Genomic DNA, 12483 nt, shown 5'->3' with positions numbered 1-12483 from the left:
CAAGTTTACGATACAAGCAAAATAAATAAAAAATAAATAAATAAAATAAATAAAATTATAATAATAACAATTGAAAAAAATAGTAATTAAAAGTTCACATTAAGGAGTCAATATTTTCTCTTTTCAATTAATTACTGTTTATTAGATCTGATATCAACTAAACAAGGTAAGCCTTTGATATAGTCTAAAACAGGGTTCCAGGTCTTGTAAAAAGATTTGAGAGATCCTGCAAGTAAACATCTTAATTTTTCAAGTTTTATGTAACTAAAAATTTCTCGGATCCACATGTCATGTGATGGAGGAATCACCTGTTTCCATTTGATAAGAATGGCTCGTCTAGCTAGAAGAGTAGAAAAGGCAATAACTTGGCGAGATGCAACAGTCAGGTCAACTATCTCTGAAATACCAAAAAGCGCTGTCAAGGGGTTAGGGTCTAGATTTATGTTAGTAGATTTATTGAGTGTGTCAAAAACACTGGACCAGAAATTTTTTAATTGAGGGCAACTCCAGAACATATGAAGATGGTTGGCCGGAGACTGCTTACAACGATGACAGGCATCACTTCTATCAGGGAAAAATCTGGCTAATTTGGCATTGGTTAAATGAGCTCTATGGAGTACCTTACACTGCATTAGGCCATGTCTGGCGCATATGGAAGAAGAGTGGACCATCTTTAAAATATCCTCCCATTGTTCTTCCGTAATATCAATGCCAAGGTCATTTTCCCAAGATTCTTTGAGAGACACTATAGGATTTTCATTTAGTGTACTTATTAAATTATAAATTGCTGATATTAAATGTTTCTGACCCGTATCTAAACTGACAAAATAATCAAGATAGTGTTCAGGAGGGCGGTTAGGAAAGTGGGGAAACAATTTCTTAACAAAGTGTCTGACCTGAAAGAAGCGAAACAAGTGACTGTTGGGGAGATTGTATTACATTTTATTTTATTTGAAATGTTTTTTTTTTATTTTTTTTTATTTTGTGAGTCCTACTTAATTGAAGGCTAAACTACTACTAATTCACAAATAACAGGATTAAAAGAGCGGGAACCCTGTAGCACATGTACTGTAATCACACAGACAAATGAACAGTGGCTGTAATTATTGCAATTAACAGACCTAGACTGACTTCATGGGTGAGTGATTAAATAACAACAACAACAACAACAGCTGTTACAAACAAACAAACAAGGAAATATTCAGTGTCGCACACACTTCAGCGAGGGCCAAAGAGTTACTCATCTGCCTGGAAACAAAGTTGTTTTTAAGAAAGCGGAGAGTCACAATGAGCTCTTTCAGAGGAGAAATTAATCAACGGATTGGCTTGGTTTTGGCCTGGATCCTGCGTGAAATAAATCAGTGCAGCAAAATGCCATGATACAAACATTCTGTCCATGATGACACAGCGAAAGCGGTTATAAATAGAGTCCGAATGTCTCTGGATATTACTTTGCACTAGCTGTTTGAGAACATGTTGTATAACAACAGATTTTTGCATTGGCAAAGCAGGAAGCACTTAAACCCACACTCTACTTTTCACAAATCCCTCAAAAAACACACCACATGGGGCTTTCAAAGGGGTACACCAAAGATAAAACGAAGAGTGTGTTTATCAGAAGATGCCACAGATAAAAGCCAGAAAGCAACAAACTGATGGATGTAATGGAGAGATGCGAGCCTACACAATGTATAATTGATGCACACACTATTTTTAACAGACAAGGTAGCAAAGAGCATAACGTCAAGGAAGAGTCGAGATTGCATGTGGTTGATCTCAAAGAAATCAGGTCTGAGAAGAGTTTTGGAATGGGTAAGTTTAAGTTTGAAGACTATACAGACTTTTAACTTGTGTTTAATTTGAACAAATGTTTAATTTGTGCTCATTTCAGAGGGTCAGAATGATTTGAATGCAAATTGTTTAGTTTAATTAGGTGAGAAAACTTCCTGGGAGGGGAGGAAGCAGTGGCGCAGTAGGTAGAAGGTTGCTGGGTCGAGCCTCGGCTCAGTTGGCGTTTCTGTGTGGAGTTTGCATGTTCTCCCTGCGTTCGCGTGGGTTTCCTCCGGGAAGTCCAAAGACATGCAGTGCAGGTGAATTGGCTTGACTAAATTGTCCGTAGTGTATGAGTGTGTGTGTGAATGACTGTGTGGATGTTTCACAGAGATGGGTTGCGGCTGGAAGGGCATCCGCTGCGTAAAAACTTGCTGAATAAGTTGGCGATTTATTCCGCTGTGGCAGCCACGGATTAATAAAGGGACTAAGCAGACAAGAAAATGAATGAATGAACTTCCTGGGAGTGTCAGTTTCACAAAATAAACTCTCAATCTTACATGCACAACTTTAAAAAACATGTCTAAAAGAACGGCAAAAATGCTAACCAATTTAACGTCAAAACCATCCACACACTGATGTCTTATTGACCTCCAAAAGAACAACACATTAAATATTATAACATAAAAATGCTGTATTCATCTGGAAACGTCAATAACAAATTTGAAAAATGAGGTGGTGCATGTTCAAATTTAGATTATGCATGAAAATTGATTTTTGATTTTCATTTACTTGAAACATTTAAGCTATAAAACTGATAAAAAGAAAGACCTGCTTTGAGCTTGCTAATCGACTGTATGCTTCACGATTCATCTGTTGGCATTAATTCAACTAATACTGGAAAAAAAATTTACCCATAATGCCCCATATGATATAATCAAGTCACACACGCACACACACATATTCAGACCCATCTTGGGTGTCACTTGTCCTATTGCCGACTTCTTATCAATTAGAAATGATCGAACAGGAGGTTTTGAATATCAGAAAATTCTCCATAATAAAGCCGAGAAAGAGCAGAGCAGACCTGAAGTCTCTCCTGGACAATTCCTTTCCTTTCTTTATCTCTCTCTTTCTAAACTCTGTGTTTTCCACAATATTTATACAGATTATTTGCCACACCACTAGGGGTCCGTTCTTCGTACCTCGCTTAAATGATCTAAGATGATTTGGCAGATCCTGGATCTTTTAATCTTGATAACTGATCTCTCGCTAATTTGGTTCTTCAAACAAGTTCACGAATCAGATTAGAATGTCTGGATAAACTGATCTGAGATCGCTGCGTGTGTTATGAAGGACAGATCTATCGATCCTCGAAATCATGATCAGCAATGCAACGATTGGCTGACGGCATAGCAGCGTAATGACATCATCTGATTAATATTCAATTATCCATGTGAGCAAAATTACATCAAATTAGCAGTAAATGGTTTGTTAAATATGACACGCAAGAACTTTCCACATTTGTTGTGAGCTGCAAGCTTTACACTTTCATTTGTCAAGACAAGAGTATTCATCATGTATTTCAATGCAAATCAATGCATTTAGTTCTACATTTAGAAAAGATTTTCTTTATTATTGTAGCCGTTTTTTAATCGGTGTATAAAGAATAACTGGTTGTTTACAAAAGCATTTTGATATTGGTAAAGGCGTCTGCAACTTTTGTGAAGCATCAAATCACTGGCATATTAACTGTCAAAACATGTTTATGACTGCATAAATGTATTATTGCTTAAAAAAAATCACATATTGTGCATTTCTATTATACACAATTTGTTCTAAAGCGATCTAAAAAGTTCATTTCAATAAGTTTTCTCTTTGCACCAGATGGCAGTCTTTGTACTTTCATTTCGAGGGTGCAGATTGCATACGTTTTATTAATATGTATAACTTTATTTATTTTATTAATGACTATAACTTTATATATATATTTAAAAATTATGTATTATTTTCCCAAGTGTATATAACTACTACTGTAAGAAAATATCAGAATTCGGTAAATACTTTCTGTATTATCTTTGCTTGAACTAAGCCGATCTAATCCTGTTTATATGAATTGAACCTGCTCCCGATCAGGTTTGACCTAGCAGAACTGTTGCCATGACAACAACTCTCGGATCAGCTTTGAAGAACGAAACGATCCTGGATCGTGTCAAATCGTCAATATCCAAATCCAGCTAACTGAGTAATCCACGTACGAAGAACGGACCCTAGGTATCTCGTTTTGGCCATCTTTGGATAGGTTTTTACTCTAGGTGGTCCTGTTATTCTTGGCTCTCTGCCAGCTTGCTACGGTCACCAGAGATGTCACAGGTCTATGTCAGAAACTGTTTTGACACCATAGCATGGATGCAAAAGAACTCAGTGTTTACACACATTATCATGATAGCATAATCACTTGATAATATGTTACTCACTCTAGTTTCTGACACATATAGCTTCATATGAGTATTTAACTTTTATAATCAGTGCTTTACATATTCAGTTATTCTACATAATCAGTCATTCTTCAGCTGCCAGTGTTGCTCCTGTGCAGGCTTCTCATTTTACACAGACATACCACAGTATTTTTTTACCACAGACTGGCATGTTTACTGGCATGTTTGCATTTTTTTTGAGAAGAGAAAATTAATTGCATTACACTTAGAAAATACATCACACTGAGAGAATAAAAATCTTCTTCAATCCCACACACACACACACGCATACACGCACGCACGCACATAAACACACATGCATTTTTTTTAATGAACAAATAGTATTACATTTGTAATTTTTCTTTTTATTTGATTGTTCATTCATTTATTCATTCATTCATTTTCTTGTCTGCTTAGTCCCTTTATTAATCCGAGGTCGCCACCGCAGAATGAACTGCCAACTTATCCAGCACGTTTTTTACATAGCGGATGCCCTTCCAGCTGCAACCCATCTATGTGAAACATCCACACATTCACACACACACTCATACACTTCGGACAATTAAGCCTACCCAATTCACCTGTCCCGCATGTCTTTGGACTGTGGGAAAAACCGGAGCACCCGGAGGAAACCCACACGAATGCAGGGAGAACATGCAAACTCCACACAGAAATGCCAACTTTCTTGCTGTGAGGCGACAGCACTACCTACTGCGACACTGCATCGCCTTATTTGATTGTGTGATTCACAGTACTTGATGGGATTTATTTATTTTTTCCCCTCAAATACTTTTCACATTCTAAATTCATTCATTCACTTATTTATTCTGTTTTCTTCGGCTTAGTCCTTTATGTATCCAACCCAGGCTCATTCTGAAAACGTACCTATTTATACATTTCTGGAGACTGCCAAAATACGTCCAAATCCACAAGACGCCGTGCACTTTTTCAGATCTCAAATTTCCCCTGTTGCACCTGCTGTTCTCACATAAAAACCCACCAGAAGCCGTTGTCGACTGACTGTTTAACTGACTGAATGAATGATTGACTGACTGATCTACTGATCCATCGACCAACTTCACTAAACCCAACCAACAATTTTAAAAAGTAATCCAGAAAAAGAAAAGCCCTCGTCTGATTTTTACCATGTTTTCAGAATTCACCACATTTAAGCATTCTCACCGTTATTTACTTATTTTTTAGATTCTGTTTTTGTCTTACCCACTTTCTGGAACTGTTCTTCGCCAGACTTCAACCTCGTGGCTTTGGTCAACTCATCTCTGTGTCTCAAGTCAGCCGACATACAGTTGAAGTCAGAATTATTATTTTTCTCCTTTTTTTAATATTTCCCACATGATGTTTAACAGAGCAAGGAATTTTTTACTGTATGTCTGATAATATTTTTTCTTCTGGAAAAAGTCTTATTTGTTTTATTTCGGCTAGAATAAAATCAGTTTTTAATTTTTTTAACACCATTTTAAGGTCAAAATTATTTTTTTCTCGATAATCTACAGAACAAACCATCGTTATACAATAACTTGTCTAATTACTCTAACCTGCCTAGTTAACCTATTTAACCTAGTTAAGCCTTTAAATGTCACTTTAAGCTGTAAAGAAGTGTCTTGAAAAATATCTAGTAAAATATTAATTACTGTCATCATTTCAAAGATAAAATAAATCAGGTATTAGAAATCAGTAATTAAAACTATTATGTTTAGAAATTTGCTGAAAAAACATAAATTGGGGAAAAAATAAACAAGCAGTCTAATAATAATTAATAATTGAATTCTGATTTCAACTGTACATGACGAGCTCACGGGACAAACTGGTAACAGTGGGAGAGCCATCCATACGGAGGTAAGCGGTCAGCTGTTAAGCAAAAAAAAAAAGAAAAAGAAAAAAAAATGGCGTCATACCACCCAAAAGCATTCATTTTAAAAATGTAATGCAGCCATACATACCTCTGGCTACATAATTCACAATCTCCGGAAACGTATATAGAGCTACGTTTTCAGAATGAGCCTATGTTGTATGTATCAAGAGTCACCACAGCGGAATGAACCAGCAACTATTCTGGATTTTTTTTTACGCAGCGGACGCCCTTCCAGCCACAACCCAGTACTGGGAAACACGTTCATCCAATTCACCTATACCACATGCCTTTGGACTATATTGGGAAACCGGAGCACCAAGAGGAAATCCATGTCAATAGGGGGAGAACTTGCAAACTCTACACAGAAATGCCAACTGGCCCAGCTGGGGCTCAAACCAGTAACCTTCTTGCTGTATAGGGTGACATTGCTAACCACTGAACCACCATGCCGGCCACATTACAAATTTTTAAGGCAAAAAAATAGTGAACACTCCTAATGCACTCTACTGAAATAGCCAAACTAAAGAATAACAAAATTGACTAAATGTGGGATCAAAACATTTAAGAGGGAACCAGAGACTTATTATATAAACTTGTTTAGGCTATTTTCATTTTGAAACTACAGATGAAGAACTTCTTCTATGACCAAACAACACATTCCCCACAACTCTTTGTGGCAGCGCAGGAGCGGAAAAAAGCATCAACTGAGCAACAATTGCACATCTAATGCTCATTCTTTGCTCTTCATGTTACATAAGGCCATAAAATGCTCTCGTTAATAAAGACAGATAGCTGTGTGATTGTCCAGCGAGCCCATTTAACTCTGCTGATGCTGTAATTATGATTTCCAAACTCATAAACAAAACTTCCCAAGAGGACTTAGAGAGAATAATTAAAGAGTAAACAGCTCAGCCACTCGACCAACTTGGTTAAATTAAACATCATATTTCAATAGTTTACTGCAGTTGTATTGATTACTTCTCAGCATAGATGATTATATAAAATTAGATATAGAAAAAATGCACATTATTGTTTTAGGAGAACGTTTAGCATCTTCACTTGTATAATTTTAAGTATGTTAATAAAAATTGATGTCTCCATATTTTTTGCAATTCTGGGTTCTTTCTTAACTGAGTTTATAAGATTTCTTCTGACAGGCTGACGTTTTGTCCAGTCTTGCAGTTATTACTTTTCCTCTTAGAAATGCTGCTTTATCTGTCACTGAAATGCCAAATATTACAAATACGAAATAAATAGAAAAGAATTCTTGAACCAATATTCTTGCTAGGGGTACCCAAATTATATTAAGTGTGCACAAATATACTTTGAAAGCATTAAATCAAAGGTTATTTTATATTTATAATATTTATGACTGTTAATGTTGACTAACTGGAAAAACTCATTTGGAGTCACGTTTGTGCCTATTAAAATAATAAAAAATAGAAAAATCTATTAATATGAGTTAACTAAGAATCCTTTTCCTCTTATGTCTGTAAAAGCACATTGTACAATTTTTTGAAAACCTTAAATAAACATGTTTAAAAAAGAAAAGAAAAACAAAAAAAAAACTGCAAGATAAAACTCAATTTCAGAAGTTTATAAGTGGAAATTGCAAGATTCGAAGTCACAATTCTCAGAAAAAAAGTTAGATGTTAACTCAGAACTGCAAGTTTCTAACTTTCAATTGTGGAAAAAACAATCTGAGAAAAAAAAACTTTGAAGTGATAAGAATAAAGTTAGAATTCTGATATAAAAGTAGCAGTTACCTTTTATGTGTCCTATGATGGAAACAAGCTGTCATGTTGGCTTTTGTGTACTGAAAAAAATAAATAAATAAAAGTTTAAGGCAACATTGTAATGCTTACATCTCAGAAACAGTCTGAAGTACAGAAGAAACATAATCAAAAAGAGGATATTTACTAACCCAAACCATGAAGTTCACATACTGCAAGAAAAAAGAAGTTTACTTGCACTGTAAAAAAAAAAAAAAAAAAAAAAAAAAAAACAGTCAAATTTACAGTATTACTGTCAATTTTGGTTGTTACAATTGTGGTGCAGCTTTACTGTGCAGTTGTAAATGTTAATTTACAGTGTGCAAGTAAATTTTGCCAGTAATACAAAAACACAACCATAAGCATATGATTGCGAGAGAGTCTTATAATAAAAAGTCTGAGATCATCATAAACAACTTTTAAGAATTTAGTGTGTGCACTAATAAAATTTGAAAGCATTAAATTAAAGGTTATTTCATATTCAGTCAATATTCATAATACTCATAACTGTTTTGTAACTGTTAATGTTGAAAAACGTATTTGGAGTATTGCTTGGACCTATTGAAATAATAAAAAATAGAAAAATCTAATAATATAAGTGAACTAAGAATCCTTTTCCTCAAAACTGCAAGATAAAACTAAATTTCAGAAGTTTCAGAAGTGGAAATTGCAAGATTCGAAATCACAATTCTCAGAAAAAAGTAAGATTTTAACTCAAATCTGCAAGTTTCTAACTTTCAATTGTGGAAAAAAACAACCAGCGACCTTCTTGCTGTGAGGTGACAGCACTACACTGCGCCACTGCCTTGACTGTAACACAATAATAATAATAATAATAATTCCTTACATTTATATAGCACTTTTCTAGACTCTTAAAGTGTTTACACAATTGATGATCCACATCACGCCAGATCGAACACCGTCTGGAGAGTGATGAAGCCAATTATGATAAGGGGATGGTTGGAAGGCCATGATGGACAGAGCCAAGTGGGCAAAGTTAGCCAGGATACTCGGGTTAAACCCCTACTCTTTTTCTGAAGGACATCCTGGGAATTTTTAATGACCACAGAGAGTGAAGACCCCGATTTAACGTCTCATCTGAAAGACGGCGCTCACTGAACAGTATAGTGTCCCCATCAATATACTGGGGCGTTAAGACCCACACAGACAGCAGGTTGAGCGGGCCTTGCTGGTCTCTCTAATACCACTTCCAGCAGCAACCTAGCTTTCCCATATGGTCTCCCATCCAGGTACTGACAAGGTGCAGTCCTGCTTAGCTTCAGTGGATGACCATGTGAGAGTTGCAGAGAGCTAGCTGCTAGCAAAGGGGAGGAGCAACACTCTCTCTTCATGTTTCAGTTGAGATTACCTCAAATATTGAATAGAAAATGCACATTTCAAGCACTTCAAGAAACCTTTAACCAGGTTACAGATTTCTACTGTAGCATTTTACAGTTTTTTACTAAATAAACCCAAAACATCAAACATCCTTGAAGCAATTACCCTGGAATCAATGAACCCCAACCCAAAAATGAGCTTTGGCCTCAATAATTCGAAAGATCACTAAGGTCCAACAGTTTATCAAAGTCATCTTTGCATGTGAATAGGATTAGAGCATCTGTCTGCAGCTCTTTTAATGGATTCAGATTAGCCCCTCCCCTTCCTTCTTCACTTCCCCTCCTATATCCTCATTTCCCCCCCAGTGGATTAGTAGAAATCATTTTAATAATCAGATTTTTTTGTTCATCATCCTCCATCCCATTCATTCTTCCTGGAACTAGACAAAAGCCAGTGAATTTCCGAGAGATAGCATTGAACCCCACCCGAGTGTCACAGTGGTCTCAGCCCTCGAGAATTAAACCAGCGGATCAATTCAGATCCTGTCCGTGAGTAATTACAGATTGTGACACAAGCCATCCGGCATTGGGATGGCCAGAGTTTAGGCTTTCCCTCAACAGGCCAGCAGAACACCAAAGGAAATGTTCAGATGAACTCGGAGGAAAAAAGAGAGCGTAGATTAAGGCAGCAGAAGGAAGATGATATTTGTCATATGGGTATTGACCAAATGCTGAGGCTGGTCTGAATAATCTTATAATGGTGCGACACGCTTGAATACGTCGCCAAATTGCCTTTTTAGATTAACTATGGGCGATGTGTCCTGGAATGCTGATAGTGATTTATGCTTGTGTCGTGTGAAAATCAGCGGAGTATTAAACAATGACAGATAATAAGGGGAAAGGGAGAATTCAGCCATCATGGTGATATTCATGGGCTTGTTAATGTAACAAGACAGTCTAAACAACAATTACTTCTCTGCAGAGCGCTAAAAGCATTCAGGTCCCTAATGCAAAATTTCCAACAGACTCACAACAGGTGTGTCTGCACATGTTCTCATGTTAATGAATGCGGGTTGTGCTAAATGAAGATTTGTGAGCCTGCTGAAACACCCAAACCATCACCCTATATGGCCTTTTATATGATCATGAATTACTATTCAAACGTATCTTAAAATGTGTGACAATGTTTTTAGAATAAGCTCATTGATAAAACCAGTCATTCGCATAATATTTAGACCAACTATACAGTTGAAGTCAAAATTATTGGCCCTCCTGTGGATTTTTTTCAAATATTTCCCAAATGATGTTTAATAGAGCAAGACAATTTTCACAGTATTTCCCATAATATTGTTTCTTTTGGAGAAATTACTTTGTTTTATTTTGGCTAAAATAAAAGCAATTTTTATAAAAAAAAAACTAAAAAAAAAACTAAAACAAATTTAAGGTCAATATTATCAGCCTTCTTGAGCAATATTTTTTTTATCTACAGAACAAACCACTGTCATACAATTCATTCATTAATTTTCATCTGCTTTTCCAGGGTTGGGTGACAGGGGCAGCAGTCTCAGGAGAGAACCCCAGACACATTCCCAAGACAGCTGAGAGACAAAAGGCTCTATCAAACACCTGGCGCAATAAGGCGCAAGATGTGTTTGACGCGATAGGTTGCTTTTGCTGTATAAAGTCCAGCAACGAGCGCGCTAGTTGTGCGCCTTAGGGACCTGAATGCTTTTAACGCTCTGCAGAAAAGTAATTGTTGTTTAGACTGTCTTGTTACATTAACAAGCCCATGAATATTACCATGATGGCTGAATTCTCCCTTTCCCCTTATCTGGCATCGTACACATTGCCTAATACACACAGGATGTACAGCAATACACAAATATCTTTGCATATAAAAAAATTTAATAAAATATTCAAATATTTCAAAAATTATTATTTGCTGCATGAATATACATACCACTTCCTCCATGCCTTCTTCAAGTCTTCTACAACACTTTCCTTATCCAGTAAAGTAAAGAGTAAAAGTAAAGAAAAAAGTAAAGAGGCTGATTGGAGGAGGTTCATTCTTTATCCTTGAGCTGCAGATACTCTGTTTAACAGTTTTCTGGCTAGTTAAACGTTCCGCCACGTAAATAGCAAATGCACCATGGCTGTGATGCAACTGACTCTGATTGGTTTAATGTATGTTATACTCGAAACACACCCATAACTCATTAAGAGAATAAGCACAACCATATTGGAACATGCACAGCAGTGCAGAGCATATTTTTTCATCCCTAAAATAGCAAAAGTATATTCAGACATGCCCTTAGTCCTTTTGCGACTTTGCGGCTAGATCATTAAAATAGAGCTCATTGTCCCTCTAACGTATACCTGGTTATTCCCCGAGGCTTCTTCCCGGTGGGACATGCCTGGAACACCTCTCTAGGTAGGCGTCCAACAGGCATCAGAAACAGATATCCGAGCCACCTCAGCTGACTTCTCTCGATGTGGAGGTGCAGCGGCTCTACTCCAAACTCCTCCCGGGTGACAGAGCTCCTCACCCTGTCTATAAGGGTACACCCTGAAACCCTGTGAAGGAAACTTATTTCAACTGCTTGTATCCAAGATCTTGCCTTTTCGGTTATGACCCAAAACTCATGACCATAGGTGAGAGTAGAAACGTAGATTGACCTTTCGGCTCAGCTCATTGTTTACCACAACAGACCGGTACATCAACCCATTTCTGCTGCCTCTGTACCAATTCACCTGTCAATCTCTATGGGGGGCTAATAATTCAGGAGGGCTAATAATTCTGACTTCAACTGTATATACACATGATTGAGTAAATGTTTAACACTTCAATCTGTGTTCTGCTAAAACAGTGTCGGTCTCACAGACTCTACAAGCCCCCTGAAGTATCTGGCATCAATATATTAGCAGAAGATCTTGTTGGTTGCATAATAGAGCCACCATGGAGAACTTGCTGGTTTAACACACCTGACAGATGCTCAGTTGGACTGAACTCTTCATTATGTGTAAGGTCTGCATTATAACGATGATGCTTCCATTCTTTTGGAAAGAGTGCATTTAAACATGATCAAAATTAGAGAACAGCAATGGTTGTAACACAAAGAAAGTTATAGTATAGAAATTCATTCATTAATTTCCCTTTAGCTTAGTCCCTTTATTCATCAGGGGTCCCTAGAGCGGAATGAACCGCCAACTTATCCAGCATATGTTTTACACAGCGGATGCCCTTGTAACCCCGC

The 12483-nt window shown here is 36.8% G+C and overlaps 1 long non-coding RNA gene across 1 annotated transcript; it reads left to right on the top strand.

The window, feature by feature from the left end:
- Positions 1–1558: 1558 nt before the first annotated feature.
- LOC141376199 (uncharacterized) lies at positions 1559–7220 on the top strand. Its single transcript, XR_012385618.1, has 3 exons — positions 1559–1812; positions 5451–6104; positions 6341–7220. It is a non-coding gene; the product is annotated as an uncharacterized lncRNA (long non-coding RNA).
- The last annotated feature ends 5263 nt before the right edge of the window (positions 7221–12483 follow it).

This window comes from Danio rerio, chromosome 9, assembly GCF_049306965.1.
Source record: "Danio rerio strain Tuebingen ecotype United States chromosome 9, GRCz12tu, whole genome shotgun sequence".
In the NCBI taxonomy this organism is placed as follows: Eukaryota; Metazoa; Chordata; class Actinopteri; order Cypriniformes; family Danionidae; genus Danio; species Danio rerio.
This window is presented reverse-complemented; position numbering and strand designations above follow the sequence as displayed.